At 45.0% G+C, this 12,548-nt stretch overlaps 1 long non-coding RNA gene across 2 annotated transcripts; it reads left to right on the forward strand.

Annotated features, from left to right (window-relative positions):
• Nucleotides 1–371: 371 nt before the first annotated feature.
• On the forward strand, nt 372–8,689 carry LOC125129238 (uncharacterized). Of its 2 annotated transcripts, XR_007135436.1 has the most exons (3): nt 372–893; nt 1,077–1,329; nt 7,939–8,689. It is a non-coding gene; the product is annotated as an uncharacterized LOC125129238 (long non-coding RNA). The 2 variants fall into 2 exon arrangements; XR_007135435.1 differs by lacking the exon at nt 372–893 and having other exon boundaries at nt 971–1,329.
• The last annotated feature ends 3,859 nt before the right edge of the window (nt 8,690–12,548 follow it).

A 12,548-nucleotide genomic window follows, 5' to 3' on the forward strand; every position in this document is an offset into this window, starting at 1 on the left:
CTGGCTTGGGAATGGCTGTCTGGAGAAAACATGAGTACTTTGGGTGGCCTTGACTGGCCGCATGGGTCTCGGTGGCCTCCCCACTGTGGTAGTTGTTACTCAGCCCCACTGAGGTGTTTGCTTATTGCTCTGTCACTAAGGTCTTAATGATAACAGATTTTCATTTTAGTTGTTTGTCTCTCTCTTTTTTTTTTTTTTAAGGGCTGCATTTGCGGCATGTGGAGGTTCCCAGGCTAGGGGTTGAATCGGAGTTGTAGCTGCTGGCCTACACCACAGCCACAGTGATGCCACATCTGAGCCAAGTCTGCGACCTACACCACAGCTCACAGTAATATCAGATCCTTAACCCACTGAGCAAGGCCAGGGATTAAACCTGCGTCCTCATGGATGCTGGTCAGATTCGTTTCTGCTGAGCCACTAAAGGAACTCCATATTTTCATTTTAGAACTCTTTGCAGCTGAAGTAAATGATCCTTGGACTTAATAAAGCAAACCTTTCCTTACATTTTTATTTCTACCCTTTCTTAAGAATGTAAAACAAGGATAAAAAATTGCTGTGGGAGTTGCCGTTATGGCTCAGGGGTTACAAGCCCGACTAGTATCCATGAGGACACAGGTTGGATCCCTGGCCCTCGATTAGTGCCTCCTTGGTTCAAAACGTTGGGCATGGTTCAGCCCTTGACTGCCTGTGACCTTAGTTGACCTCCCTGGCTTTTCTTGGCTCTGTTTTGTATTGAAATTAGGGGAGTTTAACAACTTTATCACTGTCCTGCTGTGGGCCAAGTAATGAGTTGCCAAACGCTGAGGGTAAAGAAATGAGAAGACATAGTCTCATGAAGATCTTAACCTAGGAGGGAACAGGCTCCAAGCCAGAATTTGCCAAGATGATGGCAGGTAGGTTGGTGCTAGGGGTGGAGGAGGTGGCGGCGGGGAGGGGGGGGAGTGGGTTAGTCCAAAGGTCCCCAGAGACAGTCAGTGTGGGAAGGGGTTGGGTCCAGAAGGGATTGATGAAGAGACTGACTCAGCATGAAGGGAACCTTGGACGTACTTTGAGTCTGCATTTCTGCTACATTTCAGGTTTTCCTCTGAACTTCATTGGGAATCTTGTTAACATGCAGATTCTGATTCCATAGGCGAGATTCTGTACACCCAGCAACCTCCCAAGTGATGCCTAGCCCGATCATTCACAGACCTCAGTTTGAAAAGCAGGGGACAAAGGATTAAAGACAATCAGCTTTGCATCCTCAGCGGTTGAGTCTGGCACTAGTTTGATTACTGGATGGAGAAGATTCAGCTGTCAGTTGACTAGCTGATACTTAAAATTCAACAGGTATGTTATATTTCTAGCTCAAAGAAAATATGGGTTAGTTTCCTTAGATCGCTAAGCTGTTTTATACTTGAAATTTTTTTTATACTATATGAGCTCTATTTCATTTTGATCACTTCCGTGGGTGAAAGGGAACAAATTACAATATGGTTCAATCTGTCCAATTTTAGGTACAGACTCAGCCTTGCTCTGTATCAGTCTCTCCTAGTAGGGTTTTTCTGTACAAGATAGACTCCTCAAATGTATCGTGTCCTCTAACTTAAGCCCCACTGTCCTTTCTTAGTGGTAGTTTCCCCCATATGTACAGAAATGGGATAAGAAAGGCTGGTCTAGAGTTCCTGTCATGGCTGAGCAGAAACGAATCTGACCAGCATCCATGAGGATGGAGGTTCAACCCCTGGCCTTGCTCAGTGGGTTAAGGATCTGGTGTTGCTGTGGTGTAGGTCAGAGGCTGCAGCTCGCAATTCGACACCTAGCCTGGAAACTTCCATGTGCCATGGGTGTGGCCCTAAAAAGACAAAAAAAAAAAAAAAAGGCTGGTCTGCCCTCTTCCACAAAATCTAGTGGGACTGCCTATCACTGAAGGTATATATAGCCTGTGAGGAGGACTTCCCAGGTGCTGTATATTTTAGTCTTCTGGAAGAGAAAAATTCAGATGGAATCCAGGATCATTCAGTATGAAAGGAGAGGGAGGGAAAATCAGCATTAAATCCTGATTTGCATTTGATTGCTTGGAAATCTTAGGCAGGGTACTTAACCCTCTGAGCTGCAATTTTCTTAACTGTGAAATGAGGGTGTTGCCACCCTTCAGGACTGCAAGGATTAAATGAGAAAATATATATGCCCTGCCAACATGTAGATATTTTTAAATGTTTGCAAGGGCTCCCCCTCCTTTGAGGTTACAGGTCTTGGGGGAGTGTTTTCTTCCTTGTAACTGGTCACAGGGTTTGTAACTACAGTTTTGCTGTTGTGTTGGAGGATTGTTTATCACTCAGGAGCAGAGTTAAGAAAGGAGTTGGGAGTTCCCGTCGTGGCGCAGTGGTTAACGAATCCGACTAGGAACCATGAGGTTGCGGGTTCGGTCCCTGTCCTTGCTCAGTGGGTTAACGATCTGGCGTTGCCGTGAGCTGTGGTGTAGGTTGCAGATGCGGCTCAGATCCCGCGTTGCTGTGGCTCTGGCGTAGGCCAGTGGCTACAGCTCCGATTCAACCCCTAGCCTGGGAACCTCCATATGCTGCGGGAGCGGCCCAAAGAAATAGCAACAACAACAAAAAACAACAACAACAACAAAAAGACAAAAAAAGACCAAAAAAAGAAAAAAGAAAAGAAAGGAGTTGAAGGTCTTTCCTGCTGTCTCCAGCCTTGTGCAGCAGGTTTGTATGGAAGGAGTGGGTCACAGATGTGTGAATTCCGATTCCATGTGGAATTTTTTTATTTCACTTGCTTTTTCTTGCTTTCATACAATTGTCAAATTGGAGTTTAAAGAAGGCTGAGTTTGCTAAGTTGATTCCAGAGTTTTCTGGATCCATTAGTTCCTTCAGGGAGGAGCCACTTTTTGAGGAGGGAGTCTTCTCATGCGCCTTCCTGAGACAGGCTTGCAGGGTGGCCAGTGCTCCAAGGAGGGAGAATCTCTTCCCAGGAGAGCTTCTTTCACACTGAGTCAGAGAGAGATCAGTGTGTCTGCTTTTTTTTTTTTAAAAAAAAAAAAAAAAAAAACAATTTGCCCACATCTCAGGGATATGTCCTTCAAATGAATCCCTTCAGAACTTTTTAGGAATGATTTTTGGATTGGCTTTCAGGAGCATGGAACAGTCTTTGACCCTGTCAGAAGTGGCCAGATTTGTCTGTTGAGGGTGGGCTTGCTTTTTAAAAACAGTCAGAATTCACTAGGGAGTCAAGGCTGGTAAGGGCTGGTATTTAAGCAAGAAAACCAAAGCCTGAAATGGTAAGAATGTCTCCTAACCCACTCTTCAGATAATTCAGAAAGGCCTTCATGAGAATAAATTGGATTCAACTGGTGACCAATCAGCTAGTGACAGACTAGCATTAATTCTAGATTGGTTTGAACACAGGCCCGCTCTGTCCACTCAAACATGAGCCTGTCTGGAATTGGAAGGATGTTCAGTCCTGCTTGTGGCAAGAGAAAACCAGGAGGCAGGGCTGCTGGCTGGTTAACTTGGGTGGTCCCAGTGGCCTTCTGCTGACACTCATGTGTCCAGTACTCCTTCTGTCCTGCAGGTCAAGCCCCAGGTCTCCAATGCCAGATAGAGCCAAGGGAGAGTGAGGAAGTGACATCAAGTGGCAGGTGTAGGTGCTGTGTTTGTTTTGACATTGTCCCTATTCCTGTGTGCCTTCCCTCTAGGGGGCTGAGAACAGCTGGGGAAAGGATGGACTTCCTGCAGGATGATGGGCCACCTCTGATAGCAGCCCTCCTGGGGTGGGGGGAAATTGAGAGGTGTTGAGAGACTATGTGGCGGGGTGGAGGGTGGGCAGTGGTAACTAGAGTGAAACTGAGGGCCAGGGAGGAAGGACCAAATGAGATGTGGCGGGGAGAGAGGCTAACAAAGATGCCTCCTAATTCAGAGCACTTGCAAGTCCCCTTCTGAACCATTCATCCTGTTTGGACCTACTGCTGATGAAGTCACTGTGGTAGATGGAATTTTGGCCCCAGGACCTCTGCCTTCTGTTGTCACACCTGTGCCAATTCTGTGGCAGTAGGGACTTTGCAGATGAAATTTAGGTTACTAATCATTTGCCCTTAAAATGGGAGAGATTATCCTAGATTATCCAGGGGGTTCAGTGTAATCATAGGAGCCTGAAGCAGAAGGCAGGTGTAAATCATGAGAAGACATGCCATTACTCACTTGATGATGAAGGAAGCAGGAGAAAGAATCAAATTCCGGAAGTCAGATCTTCCCAGGCCTCCAGAGGAGAGCCCAGCCTAGCCCAGCCCACGCTGTGCCTGCAGCTTGCAGGGACCCAAGACTGCTGACCACAGAAACATAGAGAACAAATAGATATTGTCTGAAGCCACTAGATTTGTCATCATTTATTACATTAGCAGATTGAAGGCTGGGATGGTCATTTTCTCAATGGACACTGTATACTCCAGCCCAGAACTTCTCAAGCCTAGGGTGCATATGATTCATCAAGGAATCCTGTTTAAAATGCAAATCCTGATGCAGCCATATCTGGGGTGGGCCTAAGAGTCTGCATTCCTGATGAGCTCCCCTGCTTTTGCTCCTAGATGACCTTTGTGCCCAAGGCTCTTGTGCACCACTCTGGTCAGGGCAGCAGCTAGAATTCAGAGGCAGGACAGAGGAGGTAGGATCTGGGAACTGGGAGAAGAAAAGGCCTAGGACACATAAGGTTCTGCTGTGAAATAATATTTTCAAGGGTTGAGGAGAGGTTCCATGTGTTGTGGGCCCCTGGCTTTTGGATCTTGGCCTCATTGCTGTGGTCCCTGACCTGCAGCTAGACTAGACCACCCTTCACAGTGGGTCTGGATGGGGCGTTTCCATGTCCTTTACTCTTTTCTGAGGCCGTGGGGGAAGACAGCCTGCAGCCATGAGTCCTGCTCCCTGAGGATGGCATGGTACTGCCCTGACTTGTAACAACATCCTTGCCAGCACCCCTTTTCTCCCAGCTGACTAGAAGGTCAGCTTTTAGAGGCCCCCAGCTTGGAGAAGAAGGGAACCCATTCATCAACAAAGAAAAGTCTACAAAGTTGCTGTCTCTTACTGGGAATGGGCTCATTGGTGTAAAGAAAAAATTGTATTGTGCACCCATTGTGTTCCAGGCGTTGTGCTAGGAGCTTGGAATACAAAGCTGGGGATCAAAACACTATCCCTGCCCTCAGAACCTACAGCCCAACAACTACAGCAGGGCTGAACTGCTCTGGTAGCCACTATGCGTGGTAGCTGTCCTCGCTGCTCTTTTGCCTCTGGACTCCAAGTGCTGAGACCAGAGTAGGCTGGTCCCCAGCCCTCGGCCTGTGCTCAGCAGATCTGGGGAGTCTTTTTCTGAGGAGATGACTTTAAACAGCTTTTAAGTCTGGAGCCACCCAGAGGGATGGCAGTAACCACACCTGCAGGCATAGTCTTCAGGATACTTGCTTTTTATAAATGTTCTGAGTCAAAGGATCATAGAAGATTCTATCAGATCCTTAAGTAACACCAGCAGACAAGAAGGATATAGCCTGTGTAGCAAGCAAAATTTAAAATTTACAGCAGTTGGAAAAGAATATTGTGATGTTTATAGGTCTGTTGCAGGTATAAGAAACACATAATAGGGCTTCAAAGTAGTGCAAGGGCTCCTTGAAAAACCTCATCCTTGGTCCTTTGACTATCAGCTGAATCTCTCAGAGAAGCAACTGTTTTAAAGAGGGTCTGCCCCAAAAATCTATGCGAGGAAATTTGTTAATGAGGCATCCAAGGTAAGGTGGTTCCATAACAGACCCCAAGCCCTAGCCAGATTTGAGGAGCCCCAGGCAGCTGTGGCGGCTTCAGTAGAGGAACCCCAGCTAGTGGTTTCCTCCTGTGTTGAAGCTGCAGATGCAAACAGCGGCCACTGGTGCATTTTTCTCCTTAAAAGTCTCAGTGAGTTTCTTGAATGTCTTTTCTGTGATGAGCCATCTTACTGGGGCGGCCTGGGCAAATGAGCCAGGCTATTCTCTAGACTGTTGCAGGAGGCTTAATGGCTTAATACAGACAAGCCCAGTTGAGTTTTGTTTTTGTTTTTGTTTTCTTTTTTGGCTGCCCCTGCAGTGTGCAAAAGTTCCTGGGTCAGGAATGGAACCCAAGCCACAGCAGTGACACCAGATCCTTAACCCGCTAAGCCACCAGGGAACTCAAGTTGGATCTTTTAGAAGATGGCTGGCACCTTTTCACCTCTCTCCACCACAGTGTCACTGTCTTTTGTGTGTTTCGTAATTACAGAACCTATGAAATGAGTGGTGCTCTGAGGCAGCACTTGGTCTACTGCAGCTGCCCTGACCCCACCTGTCAGGAATGTGCCCCTTTCCGCCGGATGTGTGGCTCCATGCCCGCTGTCTTTGTCTGCAGGCCTGTCTGGGTGGTGGCTCTTTGCTGGTCAGTGCTTCTCTCTACTTTATTTAGACCTAATCATTCATGCTGTTTTATGGCATCAAGGTATCAAGTCTGTGACGTATGTATTTTTTCTCAGCTGTGATTGTTGGCCCAGAAGCCTACCCTCTGCTGGCCTTTTGTCTCCTCCCCTCTCACCTGGCGCTGCCTGTGACATCCCACCCTCCAAGGCACCCAAGGCTCCTGCACTTGTCTTCTGTGTATGGACTTGTGGCCATACTCACTTTGTCCCAGTTCCCAAGGGGTTTTGCTTGGAATTTAACATTCCTGCACAGGGCTAAGCACTTTCACATTCATAGTTTACCGTGAAACGTCCTATGAGGCATGGAGGTCAGAGGTGAGGCTGCAAGTCCAGCCCAGGACCTCTGGCTTTTTAGTGGAGCCACACTGGAAATTCAGATCTTTGTTCCAGACATGCTGCCCCATGATTTCAAACATTTTCATGCACTATTTTGAGAAGAGTGCCTGTTTTTAAAAGCACCCGGTCCACCATGTGTTTAACATCCCAGTATCACCCTAAAATCACGCTGCTCTAGAATGCAGCTGCTTTTGCTTTTAAGAAGGTCTCCTTCAGCAGGGCTGCCCTGGGTAAGTGGAGGTGTCCATCATCTCTGCCTGCCCTGACCCGTCCCTGCAAGGCCCTGTCATAGCACCTTAGTGTTCACCATCTCAGTCCACACGGTCCAGGCGGGGTTTCCACTCCAACCTGTTTCCCAGGGTGAGTTCATCTGCACGCTCCGCCCAGCCACATGGTCACATGTGGCCCAGGCTTGTCTGAGGAGGGGTAAAGCCCCAGAACACTGGTCAGGAACAGTGCTGACCTCTGGGATAGAGGACTAGAGGCCAGTCAGGAATCCTGCAGCTGCTGGGAACTATTTGTCATCTTTTGGAGAGAGCTTTGCCTGGGAAAGAAATCCATGGGGTAGAGAGGTGGGTAGGGAGGCAAACACAGGAGACTTGTGGGCACAGCCAGCCACCTTCAGACACTGCCTGCTGGGGACCCCATGAAAGATGCTCCCCTCCCTTGGTGAGGCTGGGGTAGGAGAGGGGCTTCGTTTTAGGCCTTAGTCCATTCTTTCTTGTGCAGCTGTCCCAACTAACTACACAGACCTCAGGACTGGACTCTTGTTCCCAGCCAAATCTCCCCAACTAATTCTGTGCCAAATGATGGACAACTTGTTTGACCTGGATTTTTTTGTGTAAAATTTAAGCCTTACACTAAACAAATTTGGAGACTGCCCTGGAGGGGCTTGGAGCAGCTCTAATTTATCTTTAAGCGCACATTCTGGAGCTAGGCTGCCTGCCTTTAATCCTTTCTCTGCCCCTTTCTGGAGCTGTGTGACCTTAGACAATAGCTTCTCTGTTTCTCAGTTTGTTTGTAAAATAGGCTAAGTGCTTAGAATAGTGTCTGGCAATTATTACTAGTCTTGCTAGTTATTGTTAAAGAAGATTCATGATTTAAGAAGAAATAATTCTCTTCCTCCCTGTGTTTCTGCTCTTGCTGCAGGAGTTTCCCTGGCCCAGGCACATCCTGCACCCTCACCACCCTGGGCATCTGGAGCCAGTGCTGCTTTCAGCTTGGGAGACTTGCTTAGGGTATGGGGCAGTTCCCTGGTAGTGGAGAGACATCCTGCCCCATCAACATCGCTAATTCAACCTTCAAATGACTGAACGAGTTTTGCCCCAGAAGAGGTACATCTCTGGCTGTGGATACACCTGTGGACGCAGGGAATAGGAGAACAGCCTGAGAACAACTTCTGTGCCTGGCCCAAGAGGACGTTTTTTGGGGGGGTGAGGGGCACAGCACATGGAGGAGTTCCTGGGCTAGGGATCAGATCTGAGCTTCAGTTATCACCTACGCTGTAGCTGCAGCAATGCTGGATCCTCTAACCCACTGTCCAGGCTTGTGTCCTTGTGCTTCAGAGACACCACTGATCCCGTTGTGCCACAGTTGGAACTCCCCAAGAGGACTTTCTAAGTGCACTTCTGAAGGACTGTCCTTGGGCTGGGTTCACCTTTTAAACCAGGCATCTCAAACCTGGCTCTTTGAACTTAAGGGTGGGGATAGGGTGAGGCTGGTGTTAGCCACTCTGGCATTTAAGGTTTTTTCCTCCTAGATACAAAGATTGGGTGGGTAAGCTCTCTAATCAGAACTCTCTTTGCAGATTATTTGGTCTCCCTGACCTTGATAGTCATTCACGTTCTCTACTGTTCCAGCTTTTCCAGAGGAGTTGTTACTAATAAATTCAAATGGAAAGCAGCTGGAAGTGCTGTGGACTTATTGTACTTCTTAGTCATCTGTTTTTGACTATAAAAAAGCTCACTTCCTCCCATGCTCGCTGGCTTCTTTGGGCAAGTGTTCTCTTGTTAACAGCTGCCCACACTCAAGTATGGGAAAATGCAGTGGCTGCTGGTTAGAACAAGTGTGTTAATGGCCGCCTCAGAAAGAACTGACTGGTTCTGGCTGGGGGTGGGGTGGGGGATGAAGTGGCTGTTTCTAATTGGCTTGGGACTTAGGCATGTGTAGACCTCATCTTTCTGTGGTCTCTTCCTGGCTCATAAACTTCTTTATTTCTTTTAATTTTTTTTATTACTCAATGAATTTATTACATTTATAGTTGTACAATGATCATCATAATCCAATTTTATAGGATTTCCATCCCACAACCCCAGCACATCCCCCCACCCCCCAAACTGTCTCCTTTAGAAACCATAAGTTTTTCAAAGTCTGTGAGTCAGAATCTGTTCTGCAAAGAAGTCCAGTCTGTCCTTTTTTCAGATTCCACATGTCAGTGAAAGCGTTTGATGTTGGTGTCTCATTGTATGACTGACTTCATTTAGCATGATAATTTCTAGGTCCATCCATGTTGCTAAAAATGCCGGTATTTCATTCTTTTTAATGGCTGACTAATATTCCATTGTGTATATGCACCACATCTTCTGGATCCACTCCTCTGTTGATGGACATTTAGGTTGTTTCCATGTCTTGGCTATTGAAAATAGTGCTGCAGTGAACATCAGAGTACATGTGTCTTTGCAAGTCATGGTTTTCTTTGGATAGATGCCCAGGAGTAGGATTGCTGGATCAAATGGTAGTTCTATGTTTAGTTTTCTGAGGAATCTCCATACTGCTTTCCACAGTGGTTGCACCAATTTACAATCCCACCAACAGTGTAATAGGGTTCCTTTTTCTCCACACCCTATCCAGCACTTATTGTGTGCAGACTTTTTGATGATGGCCATTCTGGCTGGTGTAAGATGGTACCTCATAGAGGTTTTGATTTGCATTTCTCTAATAATGAGTGATGCTGAACATCTTTTCATGTGTTTTTTGGTCATCTGCATGTCTTCTTTGGAGAACTGTCTGTTTAGATCTTCTGCCCATTTTTAGATGGGGTTGTTTGCTTTTTTTGGGTATGGAGCTGCAGAAGGTGTTTATAGATTTTGGAGATTAATCCCTTGTCGATATATTTGCAAAGATTTTCTTTCATTCTGTGGATTGTCTTTTTGTTTTGTTTAGGGTTTCCTTTGCTGAGCAGAAACTTTTAAGATTAATTAGGTCCCATTTGTTTATTTTTGTTTTTACTGTCATTACTCTAAGAGGTGGATCTGAGAAAATGTTGCTGTCATTTATGTTGGAGAGTGTCTGGCCTATGTTTTCCTCTAAGAGTTTTATAGTGTCTGGTCTTATATCTAAGTCTTTAATCCATTTGGAGTTTATTTTTGTGTATGGTGTTAAGGAGTGTTCTAATTTCATTCTTTTCCATGGGGCTCTCCAGTTTTCCCAGCACCCCTTATTGAACAGGCTGTCCTTTCTCCATTGTATATTCTTGCCTCCTCTGTCATAGATTAGTTGGCTGTAGGTGTGTGGGTTTAATTCTGGGCTTTCTATCCTGTTCTACTGATCTGTATTTCTGTCTTTGTGCCAATACCATATGGTTTTGAAGATTGTTGCTTTGCAGTATAGTTTGAAGTCAGGGAGCCTGATTCCTCCAGCTCCATTTTTCTTTGTCAGGATGTCTTTGGCTCTTCTGGGTCTTTTGTGCTTCCAAATAAACTTTAAAATATTTTATTCGAGTTCTGTGAAAAATGTCCTTGGTAATTCAATAGGGATTGCATTGAATCTGTAGATTGTCTTGGGTAGTATAGTCATTTTGACAATATTGAGTCTTCCAATCCAAGAGCATGGTATGTCTTTCCATCTGTGTTATCTTTGATTTCTTTCATCAGTGCTTTATAGTTTTCAGAGTACAGGTCTTCTGTCTCTTTAGGTAGGTTTATTCCTAGGTATTTTATTCTTTTGGATTGCTTCCCTAATTTCTTTTCTGATCTTTCATTGTTAGTACATAGAAATTCCATCAATTTCTGTGTATTAATTTTGTATCCTGAAACTTTGACAAATTCATCGATGAGCTCTAACAGTTTTCTGGTAGAGTCTTTAGGATTCTCTAGGTATAGTATCATGCATGTCATCTGCAAGTAGGGATAGTTTTACTCCTTCCTTTCCAATTTGGATTCCTTTTATTTCTTTTACTTCTCTGATTACCATGGCTAAGACTTGCGAAATTATGTTGAAGAATAGTGGTGAGAGTGGACATCCTTGTCTTGTTCCTGATCTCAGCAAGAATTCTTTCAGCTTTTCACCATTGAGAATGATGTTTGCTGTGGGTTTGTCATATATGGCCTTTCTTATGTTGAGGTAGGTTCCTCTATGCCCACTTTCTGAAGGGTGTTTTTTTTTTCTTTTTTTTTTCAGAAATGGGTGTTGGATTTTGTCAAAGGCTTTTTCTGCATCTATTGAGAGGATCATATGGTTTTTATTCTTCAGTTTGTTAATGTGGTGTATCACATTGATTGATTTGTGGATTTTAAAGAACCCTTGCATCCCTGGGATAAATCTCACTTGATCATGATGTACAATCCTTTTAATGTATTGTTGGATGCAGTTTGCTAGTATATTGTTGAGGATTTTTGCATCTATGTTCATCAGTGAAATTGGCCTGTACTTTTCTTTTTTTGTGGTATCTTTTTTCTGGCTTTGGTATCAGGGTGATGGTGGCCTCATAGAATGAGTTTGGGAGTATCCCTTCCTCTGCAGTTTTTTGAAATAGTTTCAGAAAGATAGGTGTGAGCTCTTCTCTCAATGTTTGATAGAATTCGCCTGTGACACCATCTGGAACTGGACTTTTGTTTGTTGGAAGTTTTTTTTTTTTGTCTTTTGTTGTTGTTGTTGTTGTTGTTGCTATTTCTTGGGCCGCTCCCGCAGCATATGGAGGTTCCCAGGCTAGGGGTTGAATCGGAGCTGTAGCCACTGGCCTACGCCAGAGCCACAGCAACACGGGATCCGAGCCGCGTCTGCAACCTACACCACAGCTCACGACAACGCCGGATGGTTAACCCACTGAGCAAGGGCAGGGACCGAACCCGCAACCTCATGGTTCCTAGTCGGATTCGTTAACCACTGCGCCACGATGGGAACTCCTGTTGGAAGTTTTTTAATCACAGTTTCAATTTCAGTTCTTGTGATTGGTCCATTCATCTTTTCTCTTTCATCTTGGTTTATTCTTGGAATATTGTACTTTTCTAAGAATTTGTCCATTTCGTCTAGGTTTTTTTATTGGTGTATAGTTGCATGTAGTAGTCTCTTGTGATCCTTTGTATTTCTGTGATGTCCGTTGTTACTTCTACTTTTTCATTTCTAATTTTATTGATTTGAGTCTTCTCTCTTTTTTTTTCTTCATAAGTCTGGCTAAGGGTTTATCAATTTTGTTGATCTTTTCAAAGAACCAGCTTTTCATTTCATCTTTTCTATGGTTTTCTGTGTTTCTATTTCATTGCTTTCTGCTCTGAGCTTTATGATTTCTTTCCTTCTGCTGACTTTAGGTCTTGTCTGCTCTTTCTCTAACTGCTTTAGCTGTAAAGTTAGGTTGTTTATTTGAGCTTTTTCTTGTTTCCTGGGGTGGGCTTGTATTGCTGTAAACTTTGTTCTTAGAACAGCTTTTGCTGCATTCCATGGGTTTTGGAGTGTTGTATCTTTGTTGTCATTTGCTGCTAGGTACTTTTTAATTTCCTCTTTGATTTCTTCAGTGATCCATTGGTTGTTTAGTAGCATGTTGT

Source organism: Phacochoerus africanus, chromosome 1 (genome assembly GCF_016906955.1).
Source record: "Phacochoerus africanus isolate WHEZ1 chromosome 1, ROS_Pafr_v1, whole genome shotgun sequence".
Taxonomy (NCBI): domain Eukaryota; kingdom Metazoa; phylum Chordata; class Mammalia; order Artiodactyla; family Suidae; genus Phacochoerus; species Phacochoerus africanus.